Here is a 21,851-nt window from a genome sequence, read left to right on the forward strand (position 1 = left end):
GCGTGACTTTTAAATCCCCAGTCTGTGTCGGATCTTTCCCATACCCCGCTTCCCCGGAAAAAGCTCTCTCCTCAGCTTTTCCTCTCAGACTCCCTATAGTTTTCTGTTTTCCTCAGCTGGGAATCGTTTGTCCCAGGTGGCAGAGAGGCTTTTCATTTGGCTTTCAATGTTTTGAGGCTGCCAGCTACATAGCAACTTTTCCTCTCTCAGAGAGTTCCAATTTCGTTATAACAGAGCAGTACTTAAGGCAGCTTCTAGAAAAACTGACAGATGCAATTTTATGAGAAGGTCTGCTCTGCTCCGTGTGGAGCCGGGCCGCACACTGGGAACCTGGGCTACCTTCTTCAATTCCGCCGGTGAGTCGGGGAGTCTGGTGGCTCAGGACAAGTAAAAATGTTGCAAAGCCCTCTTACTCCTTTTCAGGTGGCTTTTATTTGATTTAGCGTTCACTTGGTTCGTGTAAACTTCTCACTGTTTTCCAGAGTTCCCACAAGTTGATTCTGACACTTTTTGCTCATTTTTTCGCTGTTTTTGTGGAGAGATGAGCCCTGGAAACTACCTACTGTGCCATTGTTGCTAATGTCATTCCTCTTTATACTAACTTTTGAAGTCAGGCAGTGAAAATTCTCCATTTTTTTTTTAAGGCTGTTTTTGATTCTCGATGTCTTATGCTCTTCCTTATGTATTTTAGGAGTTACCTTGTAACTTTTGAAATATTCTGCTTAGACTTTGATAGAGACTGCACTAAATCTGTAGAACAGAAATTGCCATCTTAATAATCATAAGCTTTTGAATGCATGGACATAATATTCTTCTGTACTTAAGATTTATTTTAAATTTCCCTCAGGAAGATTTTGTGGATTTGTGTCTCCCTTTTTCCACTTCTGTTGTCAACTATACTTCTAACTATTCTTTTTGATACTTGTGTATATACTTAGTTTCTTAATTTCATTTTTTGGATTATTTATTGCTAGTGTTTGGAAATACATTTGACTTTTGTATATTGATCTTTTTTCTGAGTCCTTCCTGGACTCATTAGTTTTCATAGTTTTTTTTTCTGTATAATTCTTAAGGTTTTCTTTATACATGTTCATACTGCCTGCGAGTAAAGCAGTTTGAAACCCGGATATCTTTTATTTTTTCATCTTGCCTGATTGGCTGATTGCACTGGCGAGAACCTTATGCACCATACTGAACAGAAGTGGTAAGAGGGGACATTTTGCCATAGTCCCGATTTTAGGGAGAAAAAGTCATTCTTTCACTATCTTAGTTTGTTGAGAGTTTTTTTGAGATACTTTCACGGTAAAATATGTTTACCTTGAGCCATTTCCTTATTAATATAATACAGATGACATGTTTTCATGTGTCTGATGATCATTTAAAAAAAACAATGAACACACTTTTGTTCTATCACCAGCCAAAATAACATATTTGCATTTAGGGAACATGGATATTAAAAATTTACTTATTAATCTACAAATTTGCAACATAAGTATCACTTTAATTGCCAAGAAATATCAGTAATTATTCCTTTATTCTAAAGCTCATATGAGTTACTTGAACTCTCAGATGTTATTTACTTAATAAGTCTGAATAGTAAACCATCTACTGTGATTTTTCAGCAAGCCTCTTTTCATATTCTCTTGCATTTAGGTCCACTAAATGTTATTATCTTTATATATTAATATGTTGGTCTTTGACTCCATAGTGTCAAATATGCAGATAAAAATTATTATAAAGAAATAAGCTGTAATGTTAGGTGAGGTTACCTCTGAATGGATAGACAATCATATATCAAAGGACTAGGAAGGAATACACTAAATGTTTAACAGCAGTTATATATCAATGCTGGATTATGATTAATTTTAGTATTTTACATGCATATTTTCAATTTTATTTTTTAAATATTTTAATATTTAAATAGGTTAAATAATTCATCTTGATTTTAGCAAAGAATAACACCTCAATTCTTGTCCCCAGGCTATCATTCCCCTATGGATAATTTTTTCACAGATTTTACACATTTTTTAAAGTTATCTTCCTTTTATGCATCTAAATTGCTTAGGAATGTCAAGTGATAGGAGCAGGTAAAAAGGGATAAATATGAAGTGCACCGTAAGAGAGAAATAAGGCTTTATAATGGCATCTAGGAGAATTTGGGGATGTGTGTAAACAAGGGAGGTTTAAGAAACATCAAACATTTAACTTAACCTTATTTGCCATTTGCATTGCAATGTTAATGATTTTCCCATAGATCTTGAGTATTTTTGCTATCTAAATATACATATATTGTTTAATTAGTTTATAAGAGACAGCATGTGAAAATTGAATGTTCCATATTTGAATTGATGCTGGGCAGTGAAATGAGACATGGCAACAGTGAGTAAGAGAATTTGGTAGCAATAGGATTGGAACCAGAGGGAAGCATGAAATCATAAGCCATGGGTATTTGTCAGCATATTGCAAAATATATTGACCTTCCACAAGACTAAGGAGGTATTTAAATCACCTGTTATTTTAGTGATTCATGCAGCCACCTGGATTAAAGTTTGGTTTCTTCACATATAAAGCTATTTGAACTGTGGTGTAGTAAGAGTCCAAACCAGCCAACTCTTTTTCATATTGTGCTTGTGATTTATTCCTACAATTGTCAAAGTTTGGAATATTTTGAGTCTCTCTGAATTTTATTCACCATCTGTTTGTCTCCTTTGAGTGCAAAAGTCACCATTTGCTCTATTGTTGCTCAGAAGCCAATTTAACTTGCTTGTATGAAACTCCAAGGTTTACTGTGCATCTGCACTATTGCACATTGGAGTTCAGAAAAACATGTCTCTGAAGCTTAATTTATATATTCAACCAAACGCAATTATTTGGAAAGTACAGAATGATCACTATACTAAAATTTATCTACTCTAAAGAGATTTAATATATTCAGTGATCAATTCCATGCAAGGAGTGTAAATTTCACAGAGACTAACACTAACAGATTGCAGGGATTCTAATGAGTGAGTTTCTGTGTCTTCTAGGACCTGTACAAATATGCAGCCATGGTAAATTAGAAGAGCTGAAAAAAAGAAAAGTATGCACACTCTTCACAAGGTAATTACCCAAGTGGAGATTATATTAAAATAGTTAGTTTGCTCAATTTCTAAAATAAATTCACATGTTTTTACCTTAAAAATGGCAACATATCTGGAATATTGCCTGAGTATAAAATCATTGTACAGGTGTTTTCACTACAGTGAGGGGATGTTAAGAGAGAGTATTAAACTCAATAATTCAGCAAATTTCAAAAGGTGTTACAGTAACCTGGAGTTGGCAGTTATCATGCATAATTTTCATATACAATTGCATAAAACTTTCTAATTCTAGGCATCAACTCACATTCTGAGAACTTATAATTTACTTTCTATTGACACCAGCACCTTGGTAATAATATATGATATGTCAATATTATCTGAGTAATGTTTGTATGTGAGATATCAACATAGCTAAAAATATATTAGAAGGAAGTCTGAATTCCTTCCCCTAAAAGACAAAGAAAAAAAATATGGTCTTTCAACAGTTTGTCTACTCTTTCCAAACTTTCACAAAATAATGCAAATGTAATCCTACAAAGAGAAATCAAGTGCTGTTTTCAATATCAGTAAAAGAGATGAAATAATTGAGCATTAAATGTTGCTGCTAAAATTTATCTCTAAGTTGAGCAGTTAACCAAATTATGATTTGTTATAAAAGATAACTGTGATGGCTATCTATATGAGCCATATTGCCCCATTTACACAATGATAAAAGTTTAGTAGTACTGGACATTCAGTGTCTAATTTGTGTAACTGTCAGGGTGAGGGGCCAGGGTCTTAGACTACACATATTAAGATGTTGCTAATTCTGGGACACCAACTCCTCCAAAAATTTCAGTTCTAATGCTTTTATCATTTGTGGTATTGAATGCTCTTACTTGTTTTCCAGTTTTTTGGGTTTCAAGTTCTGAAGGCAAATTTATTATATCATTCATATAGCCCACAGTCCTCCCTTAGAACGAGGATAGAATATATTACCAAATTGTTATAAACTCCAGTATTGTCACAGATTTCTAGATGGCAATTAAATGTTCCAGTTAGACTAATAAAAGTGATCTCCTAAAATGGTGCAAACTGACAAAAGTATTCTGATTTAGACATTGCCTCACTTTATTTCTAGTATCCATTTCTTTTATTTTTTCCCCCCAGTGGGAAAAGATGGGTAAAACAGCATCTTTTTTATTCTCCAAAATGGAAAGAAAAATAGTGAAATAGATTATAAGCCTGCTTTTCAGCAACTTAATTTGGCTTTAAAGACACACACACACACACCGCCCCCCCCCCCCGATATGTGTTAGCTGGTTTCCAAAGATAGTGTGAAACCTATTCACCATCCCCTTCACTATCTACCATCAAAAGTGGTAATGCTCCTCCCCTTGAACCTGAGCTAGTCCTGTGACTGCTTTGTCAATAGAATGTGGACTTTAAAGTGGGGTTTCAGGGCTTCTGACCCAGCCATTAAGAAGACCTGGCAGCCTAAGGTCTCCATCACAGAGTCCTGAGCTGCCAAGAAGTCCAAGTTGTCCTGCTAGAAAGAGAGCCACGTGATGAGGTCTTGGAAGATTAGACACAACATAGAGAGGCCACAAAGAGAAGCAGCAGACAGCCCAGCTACTATCTGATTACACCTACGTAAGATTACACCTACATCTACGTAAGAGACCTCAAGCTATATCTGTAAAGCAACCTGCTAGCTCTTTCTGGCCAACCCACAGAATCACAAGATAAAATAAAATCATTGTTCTATAAACCACCAAATTTTGGAGTTATCTGTTATTTGACAATATTGAAGTGAAATAGACTTATATAGAAATGGTATATTGCTGTCACACCAAAAAAAAAAAAAAAAAAAAAAAAAACCCTGGGCTTCCCTTGTGGCGCAGTGGTTGAGAGTCCACCTGCCGATGCAGGGAACACGGGTTCGTGCCCCGGTTCGGGAAGATCCCACATGCCGCGGAGCGGCTGGGCCCGTGAGCTATGGCTGCTGAGCCTGCGCTCCGCAAGGGGAGAGGCCACAACAGTGAGAGGCCGGCGTACCAGAAAATAAAACAACCTTAAAATGTGTCATTCATTTTGGGACAGTGTGGTGGGTAGAAGCTGGAAGCACCTTGAGAAGACTTAGGATTGAAGGAAAGAAGGAAATTATTTGAGCTGGACAGAAAGAGACCTAAGTTATAATAAACAAAACAAAATAATAAAACAGTCAACGAAGGCATCACAAAAGATTGAAAGGAAACCTATAAAACTTGTTGGTCTGGCTAATGAGATATCTAGGCAGAATGTTGAGAATGTAAACTGTTTTATGGTTTTGTTTGGTTAAAAACAAAATAAAATCTGTCGATGATGAAGTATAGAAGAAGCCAGATGAGCTAAAAAGGGACTCCTCAATTTGGCAGGATAATTTAGAGGAAACATAAAGAAGCAGGAATGTTCTAACTCCAAAAATAAAACTTTGTCTTATTTTCAGTTTTTCTAGAAGGAAAAGGAAATAAAGTAGGCAGTAGCCTCAGAGTAAAGGTCAAATCTGGGCCATTGCCAGTAACACCTAACCTCAGAGTAAATTTTAGATCAAGGATTAGTGTAAACACCTTTGTTAAACCTAAGAAAAATCTAATTTGTTATCTCTAGACATTTTCACCTAGATGAAAAAGCCTCTTGGTTCAAAATAGGATTTCTAAGAATCTTAAGGACACTTTACCTCAGCAGCCTCACAGGAGGCCCAAGGTGGCTAGGATTTCGCCTTTGAAAGAAATTAGTGGTATTTTTTTTTAATCTAAAGGAGTTTATTATAATTTGACACACAAAAATCCATAAATATTATTAAAGGAATTATATCACAGTGTTCTGAAGGGAACAGATGAAATTCATAATGGCAAGAGTCATCCTGGGACCTCAGAATCTATAAGCAGGATGCAGGCTGAAAAAGTTACTGAGCTGCAAACATGAGTCATTTCTTATACAAAAGTGAGGTTAAGTCAGAGGACAAAGTGAATGCTGGAGATTGGAGCCAACATCTGTGGGGAACCACTTTAATGGAGCTGGAAGCTCTAATCAAGGAACTAGATATATATATCCAGTTGCATATTAAAATTGCTTTGAGGGCTTCCCTGGTGGCGCAGTGGTTGAGAGTCCGCCTGCCGATGCAGGGGACACGGGTTTGTGCCCCGGTCTGGGAAGATCCCACATGCCGTGGAGCGGCTGGGCCCATGAGCCATGGCCGCTGAGCCTGCGCGTCCGGAGCCTGTGCTCCGCAACGGGAGAGGCCACAACTGTGAGAGGCCCGCATACCACAAAAAAAAAAAAAAAAATTGCTTTGAGCTGCTTATTCCTCTCCTCCTACTACTTTCCACTTATTTGTGTGAGAGCCAACTACAGATTCTTTGTCCCTGCTTGCTGTTATATGTTGGGTGAATGGAGTACAGAAAACTCCCTATTTCAAAGGTTCCTAGTTCAAAAGTGTCAGTATCCAAGGAGGTGAAACAGAAATTACACCAGAGGAGCCTCATCCACACTGTTCCTAATTTAGAGAAGGGAATTCTAGAATTCAAGCTGATACTGTAAAGGGACAATACTTTGGGGCATCTAGTAAGGAATGGGTATACATGGCACATGGAAGGAAATAAATTGTTATGGCCAGGAGGTGGATGGCCTCAAAACATCTGCCCCTCACAGTATGCAAATGGTACTCCATAAATCAGGAGGTGGGTCTTTCCATTTGAATTCAGGCTAGAATTGTGACTAATTTGATAAATAGAATGCAGAGGAAGTGGCATTCTGGAAGTTCTGAGCCCAGGCATTAAGAAGAGCATTAAATCAGAATGGGAGAAAATATTTGCAAATGATGTGACTGACAAGAGATTAGTCTCCAAAATTTACAAGCAGCTTATATGGCTTAATATCATCAAAACAAACAACCCAACCAAAACATAGGCAGAAGACCTAAATAGACATTTCTCCAAAGAAGATATACAGATGGCCAAGAGGCACATGAAATGTCCAGCATCATTAATTCTTAGAGAAATGCAAATCAAAACTACAATGAGATATCACCTCACACCAGTCAAAATGGCTCTCATCAAAAAAAAAAAATGCCCAAACAATAAATGCTGGAGGGGGTATGGAGAGAAGAGAACCCTCCTACACTGTTGGTGGGAATGTAAATTGGTATAGCCACTGTGGAGAACAGTATGGAGGTTCCTTAAAAAACTAAAAATAGAGCTACCAGATGATCCAGCAATCCCATTCCTGGACATATATCCAGAGAAAAACATGGTTCGAAAGATACCTGCACCCCAGTGTTCACTGCAGCACTGTTTATAGTTGCCAAGACATGGAAGCAACTTAAATGTCCATCGACAGAGGAATGGATAAAAATGTGGTACATGTATACAGTGGAATATTGCTCAGCCATGATAAAGAATGAAGTAATGCCATTTGCAGCAACATGGTTGGACCTAGAGATTGTCATACTGAGAGAACTAAGTCAGACAGAAAGAGAAATACTGTATGATGTCGCTTATATGCAGAAACTGAAAAAAAAGATACAAATGAACTTATTTACAAAACAGAAACAGACTCAGAGACTTAGAAGACGAACATATGGTTACCAGGGGCAAAGGGTGGGGGGCAGGGATAGGGAGCTTGGGATTGACATGTACACACTGCTATATTTAAAATAAACCAACAAGGAAAAAAAGAGTACATGGAAGATCTCCAACCACCCCCCACCGAAAAAAAGAAGAGCATTAGGGCAGCTTCCTTTTTTATGCTTTTGGGGCTGTAAGACATCATGCAGGAAATCCAGGCTACCCTGTAAACAGAGAAGTCCGTGTGGAGAGGTCCTGGATGATGAGGTAACAACTGGAGAGAAAAGCCACATGGAGACATACAAGGTTATAGTTAACCAACATCAGCTGAATCCCAGCTACCATCTGACTGCAACCACCTGAGAGACCTGAAGCAAGACTAGTAAAGAAATCAATCAGCTGAGCCCCATCCAAATTGATATATAAAAAAATGGTGGTTGGTTTAAGCCAGGTATTGACCCATTTTTGCAAAGGGTCATATATTAAATGTTTTAGGATTTGAGATCCACATATGGTCCCTGTTCTTTAAAAAATGTGAAAATCATGCCTAACTAACAGGTTGTACAAAACCAGGCCGCAGACTGTGGGTATTTTGTCAACATTTATTTTAAGCTGTTACATCTTAGGTTGGTTTGTTATGGTGCAGAATGTAACCAAAACAATTTATAACCATATTTAAATCATAAAAGGGAAATTTGACAGCACATTTAAGAATGTACATACATACTAGATAGAAAGATATACTTTCATTACATTTTTAAAACAAACAAACTTGTATCTGGAAGGTAATAGTCTTTGATTTGATTTCTCAAACAATAACACTAAAGATAAAAGCATGTTAAAAAGTAAATAGCCACTAATTCTGGGAATAAAAAGTAGCATGACAATTTTAGTTTAAATATATTCTAGTTGATCAAATAGATTGAGTCTCTGAATTCCAACTTGCCACCTATAAATTATAGAATAATTAGTTCTTGAACAAATACATGTGTTTAACTTTGCCTAGCTGAAATCCATCATTTTAGCTCACAAGAACTTTCAAACCCACACACATAGCAATATTTGTACTTAAAACTCTGTGACTCCTCATTTGTCTTGTTATAAAATGAATTATTTAGGTACCTACTGTACGATATAGCAGTTATTTAGTACTTACATGGGGAAAAATGATAAAATGTTTACAGCATGGACTTTGATGGAGAAAGTGATCATCTCAAAGATGCACTCACTTAAGAGTTAGGGGTAAGTGGGAAACAATTTTTAACATGTGTTTATATCCACATGGTCATTTTCACAGAGTAACTACTCAGAATATTTTCCAATTGACTAAAATTAAGATGAGATGTAATTAGGTGTCAAGTGAATGCTATGATTGGGAGTTTAGAAGAGGCATATTTATTGCTAAACTTTTTAAAAATTGATTTGTTACTGATCTTTTGTATGTGTTATCTTTGGTATCGATCTAAATGTTAAGAAAAATTGAAATCTGTCATTTGTTGTATCATTAGTTATCCAAATTTTTGATTGCGTGACAAAAAAACTGGAGAGATAATCAGAGAAAAATATATAGTAGCAATAAAAATGAAAATTTGAATGCTTGATTCTAAGAGGGAAAGTACACAAAATTGAGAATATATTTATCATAAGTGAAATTCAGAATTGAGATTAGTAGTTTTATTGTTTATATTGATGTGTATTAATCAATGGACAAATAAACAAAACTCATTTCACAAGTCTTCATTTGGAATTTTTGCTTCAATGTCTATTAAGTATGCATTCACAAAACCATTTGATTTCCTTCTTATAAGTAAACAATCATATAATATACCAGCTGTTTTTGTTCAATATTATTGCTTAATAATTTGCATTGTTATATCCCGATAACATCGATTTCACATTGGTCCCTACCTGATAAACATGCCAAATTGTAGATGATCCTTTTCCTACATTCCCTTGCCCATACAAAAGTGCAGCACTCCAAATTCCTATATAGATTTTTAAAGTCCTTCTAAAGAGAATAAACAGGCAAACCTTGAGGTTTTCATGAAAATGCATAAAATGCTTCAAATCACCTACTCTAACCACTGTAAAATTTATGCTCCCAGTTATATTTTTAAATAGACAATATGAGGGAAATGCCCTTTCCTGTTTCTCACAGGGAAAGAGAAGGGCAAATATTGGACACTTATTATTCTAACTTACAAAAAGAAAAAAAATGCACACATTGTTTGGTCTACATTTAAAATGCTTATCAGCCACAAAGTTTTCCACACTCCATTCCTATACCATAATCCACATCTTGATCAAAGTGTCAGCTTCAGTTATTTTTAGTTTGTACATTCTAACTAGTAAAATTTGAGAGTTAAAACCAAGACAGCAAATTAGTCTCAGTTCCGAAAAAAAAAAAGTAAGCATCACTGATTCCATTACCTAACCTTTAGACTCCAAGATTTTCCACATCACCTTTGACAGACTTCAATGTGGCATTCCTCAGATACTCATCTGGTGCTGATAAACATTTTCTCATGGAAGACCCAACATCACACACCTATCTTTTTAAATCGGGTCATTGTTTATTAATGCCAGCCCACATGAACCAGAGCATGTTGTGAAAATTAAGTTTTATAATTTAGAATTCAGTACTTCCTCTGGGCAGACTTCCTTTTCCCATCTGTACAGGACGCTTGATTATTTTTCCATAGTTCTTTCTTTTTTCTTGTTCTTCCTCCCGTTCAGGAGCTCCATGTATATGCCCTTGGTAGAATTGCTTAGTCATTGTATTTGTTGTGTAGAAAGAAGTATAGCAACATTTCTGAAAAAAGAAAAAAAGCCCACTAAAAAAACTGACATTGATTTCACTAATTGAATTTTTATGGTGGTAAAACAATAGGACATTTTCAAATAGTATTTTTAAAACTATTAAGTGTTTTTTAAACTATTATTCATTTACCAAGCAAAAGTGCATTAAGAAAAATTTCATTATGATTCATTTTGTATCTTTTATGTTACCAATAAAAAACAGTATAAATAGTACTTAATACATATTTGCGAGTTAATAAAATCATGTTTTTATTTATACTTTAACATATGTCATTTCATTTATATTTATGTAAGAATAAGCTTTCAATATCTAAATTTTCCTTGCATGTTCTAGCCTTTTGTTAGCTCTTTGAATTCTAAAACCATTGTTATGGTTTGAACAAATAAGAGCTTTTCAAAAACAATTTAAAAATAAAACATGAATAACCAAAGTTGTTTCTCCACTTGTCAGGGGATGTAGTACATGAAAAGTAAAACAGTAAACAAAATTATAATTATTATTGTTAACATCATCAACACCTGTAATTATAATTTATTTTTTTCTAAAACAGATATACAACTACTTTTAACCAATATGAAACAAGAGTTAACATATTTAATATATTTCTAGCTTGCAAGTGTAAAAGAAAAAAATAAAAGAATACAAGCAAAATGCTTAAAGGACATCAACAGAAAACTAAAAACAAAATACACATGGATAATAAAATATGAACACAAATAAAATATGAACAAAGAAATAAGCATTAAGTGTAAGATAGCGTTTTTCACCCATCAGATTGGCATTTTTTAATGATAATATTTAACTTGAAGGTAAGGCAGTATTCAAGACATTCAAAGCTTATCAGAGTTGTGTAAGTTAATAAGACATTTATGAAAATACTTAAATACCCCATGTACATTAGTACACCCATAGTAAGTAAGCCCTGGGACTCTATTTTCTGAGAGAAAGATTTGAAAATATTAGCCAATATTGTACACACATGCCAAAACATTTATACAAACACCAAACATTTAGGAATAACAAGTTTCTAACCATAGCAACATACTTAATAAATTAAACCACCTCTGCCACCCTCAAAGATAGTTGCACCTCTCCCAAATGTTTGCTAGAATATGCAACTACAACCACTTTTGAATTAAAGACTCATTGGGTTGCTTTGAACTGGCAGTACCTAGGAAGATGCATGCACACCAGAAGCAAAGGAATCTGGAAACGTTTATTGCCTAGTTTTTACCTTAGGAAACCCAGGCTCATAATGTGGAAAATTACTATGTTATAGAGTGCATGCCCTACAATGTTGGACACAATATGTGTTCACTGTAAAAATGTCTGCTTTCTATGCTATTTATATAAATATGTGTACTTTTTAATAAGCATGAAAAAGACAATTCTTCCCTCCTTTGATGGTCAGAATTCTTCTCCTTTTACAATGAACTCAAGCAAATAGGTTTTTATTGACTTGATATGCAAGTTAAACGTTGCAGAACATCTTATCTAATTTGATTTATTATTTTGTGGTGAAACTTAATCACATATGTTTTAGCGACAACAGCATAATTTTTTTTTTTTTGCGGTATGCGGGCCTCTCACTGTTGTGGCCTCTCCCGCTGCGGAGCACAGGCTCCGGACGCGCAGGCCCAGCGGCCATGGCTCACGGGCCCAGCCGCTCCGCGGCATACGGGATCCTCCCAGACCGGGGCACGAACCTGTATCCCCTGCATTGGCAGGCGGACTCTCAACCACTGCGCCACCAGGGAGGCCCACAACAGCATAATTTTAAGCATAGTCACAGCAGTATATACATAACTTGTTTTTAAATCCTCACTACACCATTAATTAGCTATATGATATGAGTAGTGATTTTACCTACTATTTATTTTTTTCTTCATCTATAAAATGGTACTAATAATTGTGGTTAAGTAAATGTTGTGAGGACTGATCTACTTGATATGTATAAAGAATTTAGAACAGTGCCTGGCAGAGAGTAGGCACCTTATAAAAGTTATTAAAGTAACTTTTTTCCAGATGTGGAACTTTTTTTTTTTTTTTTTGCTGTATGCGGGCCTCTCACTGCTGTGGCCTCTCCCGTTGCGGAGCACAGGCTCCGGACGCTCAGGCTCAGCGGCCATGGCTCACGGGCCCAGCTGCTCCACGGCATGTGGGATCCTCCCGGACCGGGGCACGAACCCGTCCCCCCTGCATCGGCAGGCAGACTCGCAACCACTGTGCCACCAGGGAAGCCCCAGATGTGGAACTTTTATTCAGACAGGCATACAGAGGACTATGATTTGACTATCTTTATTGTCCTCCGTGTGTCTTTTCCAATTGCCTACCCACATACACGTTTTTCAATACTATTTTGCAGAAGTGAAAGTTACTTCCTACCTCTGTTTATCAACTATTCATTTCTAACTATGCCCCCCCCCCCCACACACACACTTTGTACTCACTGGAGGAAACTCACAGCATTCCTAGTTTTAGGATGTTACAAATAGGCATGAAACTTTATTTCAAACATTATATGTATTTAAACAAGAGTATAAATTGGTTTTATATGAGATATACACATTAAAATCATAGCAGGAAGAAGTTATTTCAGCTCTTTCACCTGAGGGTATTAGGGAAGACTCACCAAAAGGAAAAAGAAGGAAACACAGTATACCATTGCTATTATAGGGCTTGTGCATCCTCCCCTCTCCCCTGATTGAGGACTGATTGTTATTAAAGAGTCATGAGGGTAAAATTTGGAGATTCATTCCTTCCACATTTTTGCATGCTCAGATACTCCTTATACTTGCAGATTTGGTGATCTTCTATGCATGTTGATGTACTAAAATCCTGCCTTGATAGAATGCTCTGATATAAATGATATTATGTGGTTCCTGAGAATGTTTTCTTTCTATGTCTCGATGGTCTTAGGAGTACCTGATTCCAAGAAAATTATGCTAAATCCTGCTCAGATCTGTCTGTGGAAGACAGTCTTCTTTAATATCATAAGCTCCTCTGTTGAAATGCTTTGTAAAGTAAAATGTCTCTGTCTTATGGCCTTTTACTATTACAAACTTTCTAATATAATTTCTCATTGATATCTTCTCATAAACTAAATTTAAGACTCAATGTTTTAAACCCATTATAGTTAAAATTTATCCATCAATTCATACCTATTAACACTCACTGCCATATCCATTCATAGCACCTCACACTGACAGTTAGTATTTTATCCTACAATAAAAAATGCTATTAATACATTATAACAGTTTCATTATAATAGTTTCATTGGTAACATAATATTAGCTTTATTGTCTTCATCTGAAGATAATATATAAAGTGACCTGAATGGGATTCTGTTTAATATATTATCAGTGACCTGTACAATAGATTTAAGACAAATAATAGGTGTGTAGTTAAATACCAAACATTTCCTTTAATAAAATGTGCTGTTTCTTCAAAAGTAGCTATTAGCCTATCCCATCATTATCCTGTTTAATGAATTATTTAAATTTTTCTGAAAATCAGATTCCTGTTATAATTATTTTCTTTATGGCTTAGAATTAATGTTATTTTTAAAATACCAGTTTAGCATATAGAAAACACTAGCAAAACATATAATCTCACTTTGCACAAATTATTGTATTGGTTTCAGTATTTATGTTTGAATCTGTCCTGGTCCAGCCAGGAAATAGAAACTGCACAACAGTAGAAATTAACACTACATTTAAAAAAACTATACCCCAATTAAAAAAAAAAACAATTGTTTTAACAGACAACATTTATTATAAAGTTTAGTTCTTGAAAAACTAAAAAGGCTTTATCAGTTTTATACTACTATGTAAGCAACCACTCCTTTACCTAATGACTTAACACAATCATGATTATTTTTTCTAATGATTCTGTGGGTTGACAGGGATCATCCAGGCTGTCCTTCTATTCCAAATGGTTCAACTAGGATAAATCATGCAACTTCATGCAACTGGGAGCTCAGCTGGAGCTAGAAAATCCTAACAGCTCATCCACGTGTTTGGCATCTCAGTTAGGGTAGCTGAAATATCAGGGTCTGCTTCTGCTTCTCTGAAAACAGCAAAGTTGGACTTCTTACATGGTGGTGCAAAACTCTAAGAGAGCAAATATAAAGTTGCCTCGCTTCATTTCTGTCCCATGCTATTGGTCAAAGCATGTTGCAATGCCAACTCAGATTCAGGAGGAAGGGAAGTAACTCCACTTAATGGGAGGAATTGCAAAAATATACAAGGATGGGAGAATAGTGGACAATTGTCCTTGAAGACAAGGCATTAAAAAAACATGAAGTACATGGAGGTAGCAACTTCAAAAGGTAGCTCTCCACCTAGGGTTGGTGGAACAAAGATAAAAGAGGGGGATAAAACTTAAAAGATAGGAAGAAAAGCCACATGAGTCTGGACTCCTGATGAGAAGGTACTACTCAGCTGGTACTGTTTTCTCGAAGCCAACAGAGGGCCCCATGGATGGGTCCAGACATTTAATATTAGCATATTAACCCTCTATTTAATCTCATTCAGTCTTTCATGAATGCTGGCATCTCTGAAGGTATATGATGAGGATGGTTTTGAAAGTGTTGACTTTTTTAGGAAAGGAATCATACTCTTACTAGAACAAACTGTTCACTGGTTGTCACTGTTGTGAATGGCCTACTACTATGTCACTGTAGTGAATCAAATAGGAAGCAAATAGAAAAAGAAAACTCAACAGGTAGAAAACAGAAAGGAGAGTCTATTCTCCCTCTAGCCTTTTCTCTCCCTCTTGTACCCCCTACAGGTGAGCATGACAAAAAGGCAGCAGTCAGAGCAGAAATATGGTTTGAATACTCTCTGCCCCTGCATTACAAAGCCCAGTGTGGTCTTGGGGGTTTAACTCTGAGTACCAGTTCTGGATGTAAAAATCCCTGTACCTTAGTGGATAATTATAGGGGAAACATGTCATAAATTAATTTACTATGAAATTGTAAAGCTAATAAAAGACATGCTTCCTGATGTTGACTTTCTTAATGTCTCCAATGTTTAGTGACCCTTACCTAAATAACATATTATACAAAGTTATATGATTTTTCCTGTATTAAAACATTTATTAAGTTCTATGAGTCTTACAAGTCTTAAGAAAACTTCAAAATTAAGTTCAGTGATCACATTGTTTTAATAAGTTCATAGACCCCAAGGATGGCTACTTATAAAGATAACATGTATTGGGGTATTTAAGGTCTAATATGTATTTTTGGTTTTTTTCTTATCAGTATCATTACTTTTATTTACACCACATATATATAGTGTGCCAATATAAAGAGTTCAATTCTACCATAGAATTATAAGAAATATTTTACTTGTACATATTTTATTTAAAAGCATATTTAATTTTTTTAAAGATAAGTACAAGTTTTATTTATTTATTTATTTATTTATTTATTTATTTATTTATTGGCTGTGTTGGGTCTTTGTTGCTGCGTGTGGGCTTTCTCTGATTGCAGCGAGCAGGAGCTACTCTTCGTTGCGGTGCACGGGCTTCTCATTGCGGTGGAGCACGGGCTCTAGGCACGTGGGCTACAGTAGTTGTGGCACACAGGCGCTAGAGTGCACAGGCTTCAGTAATTGTGGCTTGTGGGCTCAGTAGTTGTGGCTCACAGGCTCTAGAGCGCAGGCTCAGTAGTTGTGGCGCACTGGCTTAGTTGCTCTGCAGCATGTGGGATCTTCCCAGACCAGGGATCGCACCCATGTCCCCTGCATTAGCATGCAGATTCTTAACCACTGTGCCACCAGGGAAGTCCTAAAAGCATATTTATAGATATGCTCAAATACTTAAAACAAAAAGATATATTTACAGAATTTTTGCAATAAATAATTCTTAGTTGTGAATAGCAGACCCACCTTCTCATTTGTCTTTAGAAAATAAATGAAGCCTCACATTTATTTCAAGACAATTATCATGGTCAAGCCTCTGTTCTCTTTTTTACTCTTTAGTTCCTCTTGATATGTTTATTTATTATTTATTATTATTATTATTATTTTTTTGGCTGCATTGGGTCTTCGTTGCTCTGCGCGGGCTTTCTCTAGTTGCAGTGAGTTAGGGCTACTCTTCGTTGTGGTGCACTGGCTTCTCATTACAGTGGCTTCTCTTGTTGTGGAGCATGGGCTCTAGGTGTGCAGGCTTCAGTAGTTGTGACACGTGGTCTCCGTAGTTGTGGCTCATGGACTCTAGAGCACAGGCTCAGGAATTGTGACACACAGGTTTAGTTGTTCTGTGGCATCTTCCCGGACCGGGGCTCAAACCCATGTCCCCTGCATTGGCAGGTGGATTCTTAACCACTGCGCCATCAGGGAAGCCCCAGTTCCTCTTAATATTAACAAAAGGAGAGTTTCACAAACAGGTGAATAGGTTTTTAAAAATTGCTTTTATGTAACAACGTGTAAGTGGATAACTAGAATTTCAATATTTTTAAGAAATTAAATTTTACACCTATTTGAAATTGGGATAAGAAGGAATTTGGGATGTGAATGACTTTTAAACATAAACCTTGTAGCTGAGAAATGGGAATGGTAAAATAAAAGTTTAGACTGCAGACCTAAGGCTCCCATCATGTAGTATCCATCATGCAGACCTAACTACTTGTAGAACAGGTGTGCTTTTTCTGATGGCATTCTGACTAAATGGACTGCTGGCTTGCATGGCTATAATTACATGATGTCAGTATTTCATGCACTAGGCAGAGATTTTCACTTCATATATCATTCACAAAGAGCAGCAGCGATTCCACAGTCATCAGTTCACACTTCAATTGTTTTAAACTTTAGGAGCTGTTTTTAAGTTAAAAAGAATCAAAGATCATATAGTCAGTCATTATGACCTGCATCCATATAATTTTAAACCAGAAGATGTGCCACTCATTTGGGCCAAGGCACAGCAAGTATTCTTGTAAGAACCATGGATAGAGGAAAGAAACTACTGTCAAAATGCCTCAGTCTTTTATGAGGAAACATTTTTTTGTTTTATTGTTCTATGTGAAGTACTTCACAATAAATGATGGTTTCAAAAATGTTATCTCTGATCCTCTGAATACATAAGGGAGAAAGAGGTAAAATGTATTTTGCATCAAAATGCTTTCACATTGACACATTTACGAAGGAAATCACAGCATAGACTCTTCTGGTGAATTCTTCTGGTGCCTTGTAACAAGCATTTAGAATGCTACACTCAGTAATTTAGAAAATCCCTCTATTAGCTTTCTTTGATTTTGTGTAGCCATGGAGAAATTGTAAAGTAGGCTAAGTTCATATTCTATATTCAAATATTCTCATTGCCCTTTGGGGCCCCCTATCTCCATATGACATTTAATTTGCAATACTATTTTCTGGTTCTGATTCTTTGTCCTCACCATCTGAAAATCCTAAAAACTGAGGTGTAGAAACATTCCCTAGAAGTTCTCTTTCTTGTGTTGTTGCTCATAAAATTCAGTATGCTTTTGTGCAAAATTAATAATACATGGCCATCCACTTATGTTTGAAATAATTTTTATATTTGTGGGGTGTAGTGAACAAATTTATGCTAAGGGTTTGAAATGTTCTAAATCTTAGTATGTAAACCCTTTAAGATTTTTTAAAATTTCCTCAATGTTATGTGTATGGTTATCTTAATTTATGATATGAAGTAAAGGATAGAAACTATAAGCATCATAAGGTAGAATAGGATTAAAGAGAACATACTCTGAGCCAGAATGCTTGTTTAGAATCCTGGCTCTGTCACTTGTAAGCATTGTGCCTGAAGGGATTCAACCTCCCTGTCTTTCCACTTCTCATCTCAATGGGAGAGACAGTAATAATATTCACCCCATAGAGTTTTATAAGGTTTAATGGATTAGTGTTTTTTAAGTATGTTGGTATATTACAGTAATTTTGAGTAACTGGTACATATTAAGTACTACATGTAAACCTCCCAAGGACAGGGAATTGGTCAATCTTGTTTATTACTGAATTCCTATTACTTAAAAGAGTGCCTGGTGCATAGTTGGCATTTGTACCAATTTTTATTGTTTGAATTTCAGTTAATTCCTTACTGTTCTCCTGAGAACTCTATTTTATGGGGTTTATTTTTTGTTTTTGTATTTGTTTTTGTTTTGCTCAGTGGCTACTAGTTTAGCCATTGAGGCACTGTTGGAAAATGAAAGAGAGAAGGGGAGAATCCAGGGTATTCCTCTTTCTCTAGCTCCCTCTCAAGTTGAGTTTTCTGCAGTGGGTGCATCTCCCCTGTTTGCCTTGTTGTCCAGATCCTTCCTGGGAGTCCCTGTATAGTTACAGGTGGTTTGGCTTCTGAGTTCTAGTAATACTATTTCATTTCTGTGTCTGTCCTATCCTGGATGTTAACTATCCTCCCAATTGTTGTTCATGTCACTTCACCGTCTCTTCTTTATCTTTTCAGGTCCTGTACTATCTACACAGTTCCCTGTATAAAATTATGACTGAACAAAATACCTAGAATGTTTCTCATTTCCTTGTAAGACACTTATTTTTACATTGTTCAATAAATAAATGTTGTCCAAATGAATTAATAAAGAAAGCAGCAGTTACATTAGTACACTATACATTCTGATTACTGAGGCTGTGACATGTTTAACCAATAAGGAGAAAGTTGTAGCTCATTGTGGGAGTCTTCAAAGGAAAGGTGTCTTAGAGGTGAGGCTTTCTTCGTAATATTATAATTTAGAGAGTAATGAGGCAGAGAGAAATCAGACTCTATTTCTAGAGACTGAAATTTAACAAAAGAAAGAAGATTGATGCCTCATTCCAGACTAGAACAGTTATGGTACAAATTTCTGCATGTGTGTACAGTACTTTAAGACTTGTCCGGGTGCATCAGCTTTCACCCAAAAAAAGAGAAGCAGGGAGAGGGGAAGGAGAAGGAGAAGGAGAACACTGAACTTTATAGATATAAAGCCATGTTTCAAGAAGAGTGACTACTATCATACCCATCATAGTGTATCAATTCAAGTGGAGGATGAATAGAGTGTGAGGCTAATGCAAAACATTAGGGATGTAGTAAAATTTCTTTCTACCTTATTTTTGTCCAGTGCCTTAATAGATTAGACTCCCTACTTCCTAGAATGTGCTTTTTTTGAATGAGCCCTTTTGTGTGAATTAGAGTTTGGTAATTAGCTATACTTCCTTACTCCAGAGGGTTTTGTTTTGTTTTGTTTTGTTTTGTTTCTCTTCTATCTTATTCAGGTACCATCTTATAAAGATACAATTCCATTTTAACAGAGAATAATAAGTTAAAAGTAAATCAGTAATTTATAACAGTGGAATTTCAGATATAGGAACATTCTCATGAGAAAAATAGTTTAGGGATCTGGAGCTTTCCTGGCACTCCAGAAGTCGTATAAAGTAAGAAATTTTCTACACATTTTTTTCATAGAAGGCATATTTTGTTTGTTGCCAAATTGTTAACTTTCAACCTTCTGTAATATCTTCAGTGCATAAACATTATTCTTACTATATAGTAGCATCTTATTTAATAAAATCCTTTCATGTCAACAGAATTGAACTAATTGAAATAAGTATTTTCCTTTCTGAGTACAACATTAACTACACCTGTTCTGAAACTAGTATTGCGTTAATGCTCAGTCTTTGATTGACTCAGGCTATCAGTGTTTCCTGAGCTGCATGACATAGAGTTAACAAGCTTCAGTGCACCTCCTGTAACTGAAAAATAGGACAGGGTTTGCTGTCAGCCAAACTCCTAATACTCCTAAGGACTCAAGGATTGTCCCTACGCTGATTCTATTTCAGGATATCAGTGTGCACAAATGAATCATTTAATGTGATTCTTTCGAGAGCTCACTGAAATTATCTTGAATGTGGCAGTAGTAGTACAAAAAAAAAGTAAGAGGCCATTTGCTACAGATAAAGGGTACTGAAACAGAAATCAGAAGAACTGAGTATCATCTCATTATTACCACATACTTTGCTGTGAGACCTAACACAATTGAGAGGGTTGGGCTGGATGATTTTTGAAATGCCCTTCAACTCCAATGACCAGCCATCTAAATGAGCTTTTCTACTATTTAGGCAGACCTAACATGTCTTTTGGTTATAAATTAGACCTTGGTAAAATAATAATTTATTAATTATACTGACAGAAGAAGAAGGAAAGTAGATTGTATTGATTTTTGAACTTTAATAAATATCAACAGAAAAATCTTTAGTTTTGGAAAAACTGAAAAGCAACTAAACATTTCTGCCTAAATGAAATTATCCATTCATCATAAAATGTTTATTTGTTGTTTATATTTAAATCTCAAATACAATCACTATTTCTCCAAAAAAGATCTTCCCTCCATCGCCTAGAAGTTAAACCAATCAGTATAACTATTTTAGGATCCATATGTAGAAATAAAGATGTAAGCTTGAATTTTATCAAATACTTGCTTTGACTTACAGATGTAATTAATGCAAAAACAATTAGCCCATAACTTGTTTCCATAAACTTCTTTAAAGATACAGTTTGTATTTTTAGTAATTGTTGTTATATATTTAGCAATTTATATATTTAGTAATTTAGTATGTTATTGAATATTTAGTAATCGTTTTTTGCATTAAATGATATCTAAAACCAGAAGTTACTGAATGTTATACATTCAATAGTTTGTGAGCTTTCAGATGATTCTCTTCATCACTCTACTCAAATATAAGTAACAAAATAGTCCCATACAGCTGTTTTGCCTTCATATTTCACCTTTCTTTACTCATTCTACTCAAGAAAAGGTAGGCTTATTTGCCTTTTGTAAAAAGTCAGAAAATGAACTGGGCATCTTCAGTTCAGTTATACTTGTCTCTATTGGAAGATAGCTTCCCCATATCCTTCAGAGAACAGGCTCTCCTCCACTATGTGGGGGTCCCTGCCACTACAGGATTGCCTCTGTGTGTCTAGGGTCTTCCCAATCTGGGGTTCAGTTTGCAAGCCCATTTTGATCTGCAAAGCAACATTGCCAATTAAGCTATTAGCAACAAGAGTAATATTTGAATCACCATCTTTTATTCCTTTATTTCTCAACTCTGTCAGAGAATAGAGGGACAATTTTGGGAGTTGCCACAAAATCTCCAACAATTGGGCATTGGTCAGAAATGGAGAAAAACAAAGTAGGGAATAGAATTTCAGACCAAAATAACATGTCAGTGTCCTGTGGTGAGGTACAGTATAGAAACATTGGTTAATATGTGGACAGGGCATTTTGAACTTGCTAGTTTGTAGAGACTTCAGTGTGGCTGAGCAGGTTGTTGCAGTAATTAGATGATTTTAAACTGTTCTGACCTAAAGAAGGAGCCACACAGTATTTTGACTCCTACTTAT

The sequence above is a fragment of the Mesoplodon bidens genome (assembly GCF_964165515.1).
Source record: "Mesoplodon bidens genome assembly, chromosome: 16".
Lineage (NCBI taxonomy): Eukaryota > Metazoa > Chordata > Mammalia > Artiodactyla > Ziphiidae > Mesoplodon > Mesoplodon bidens.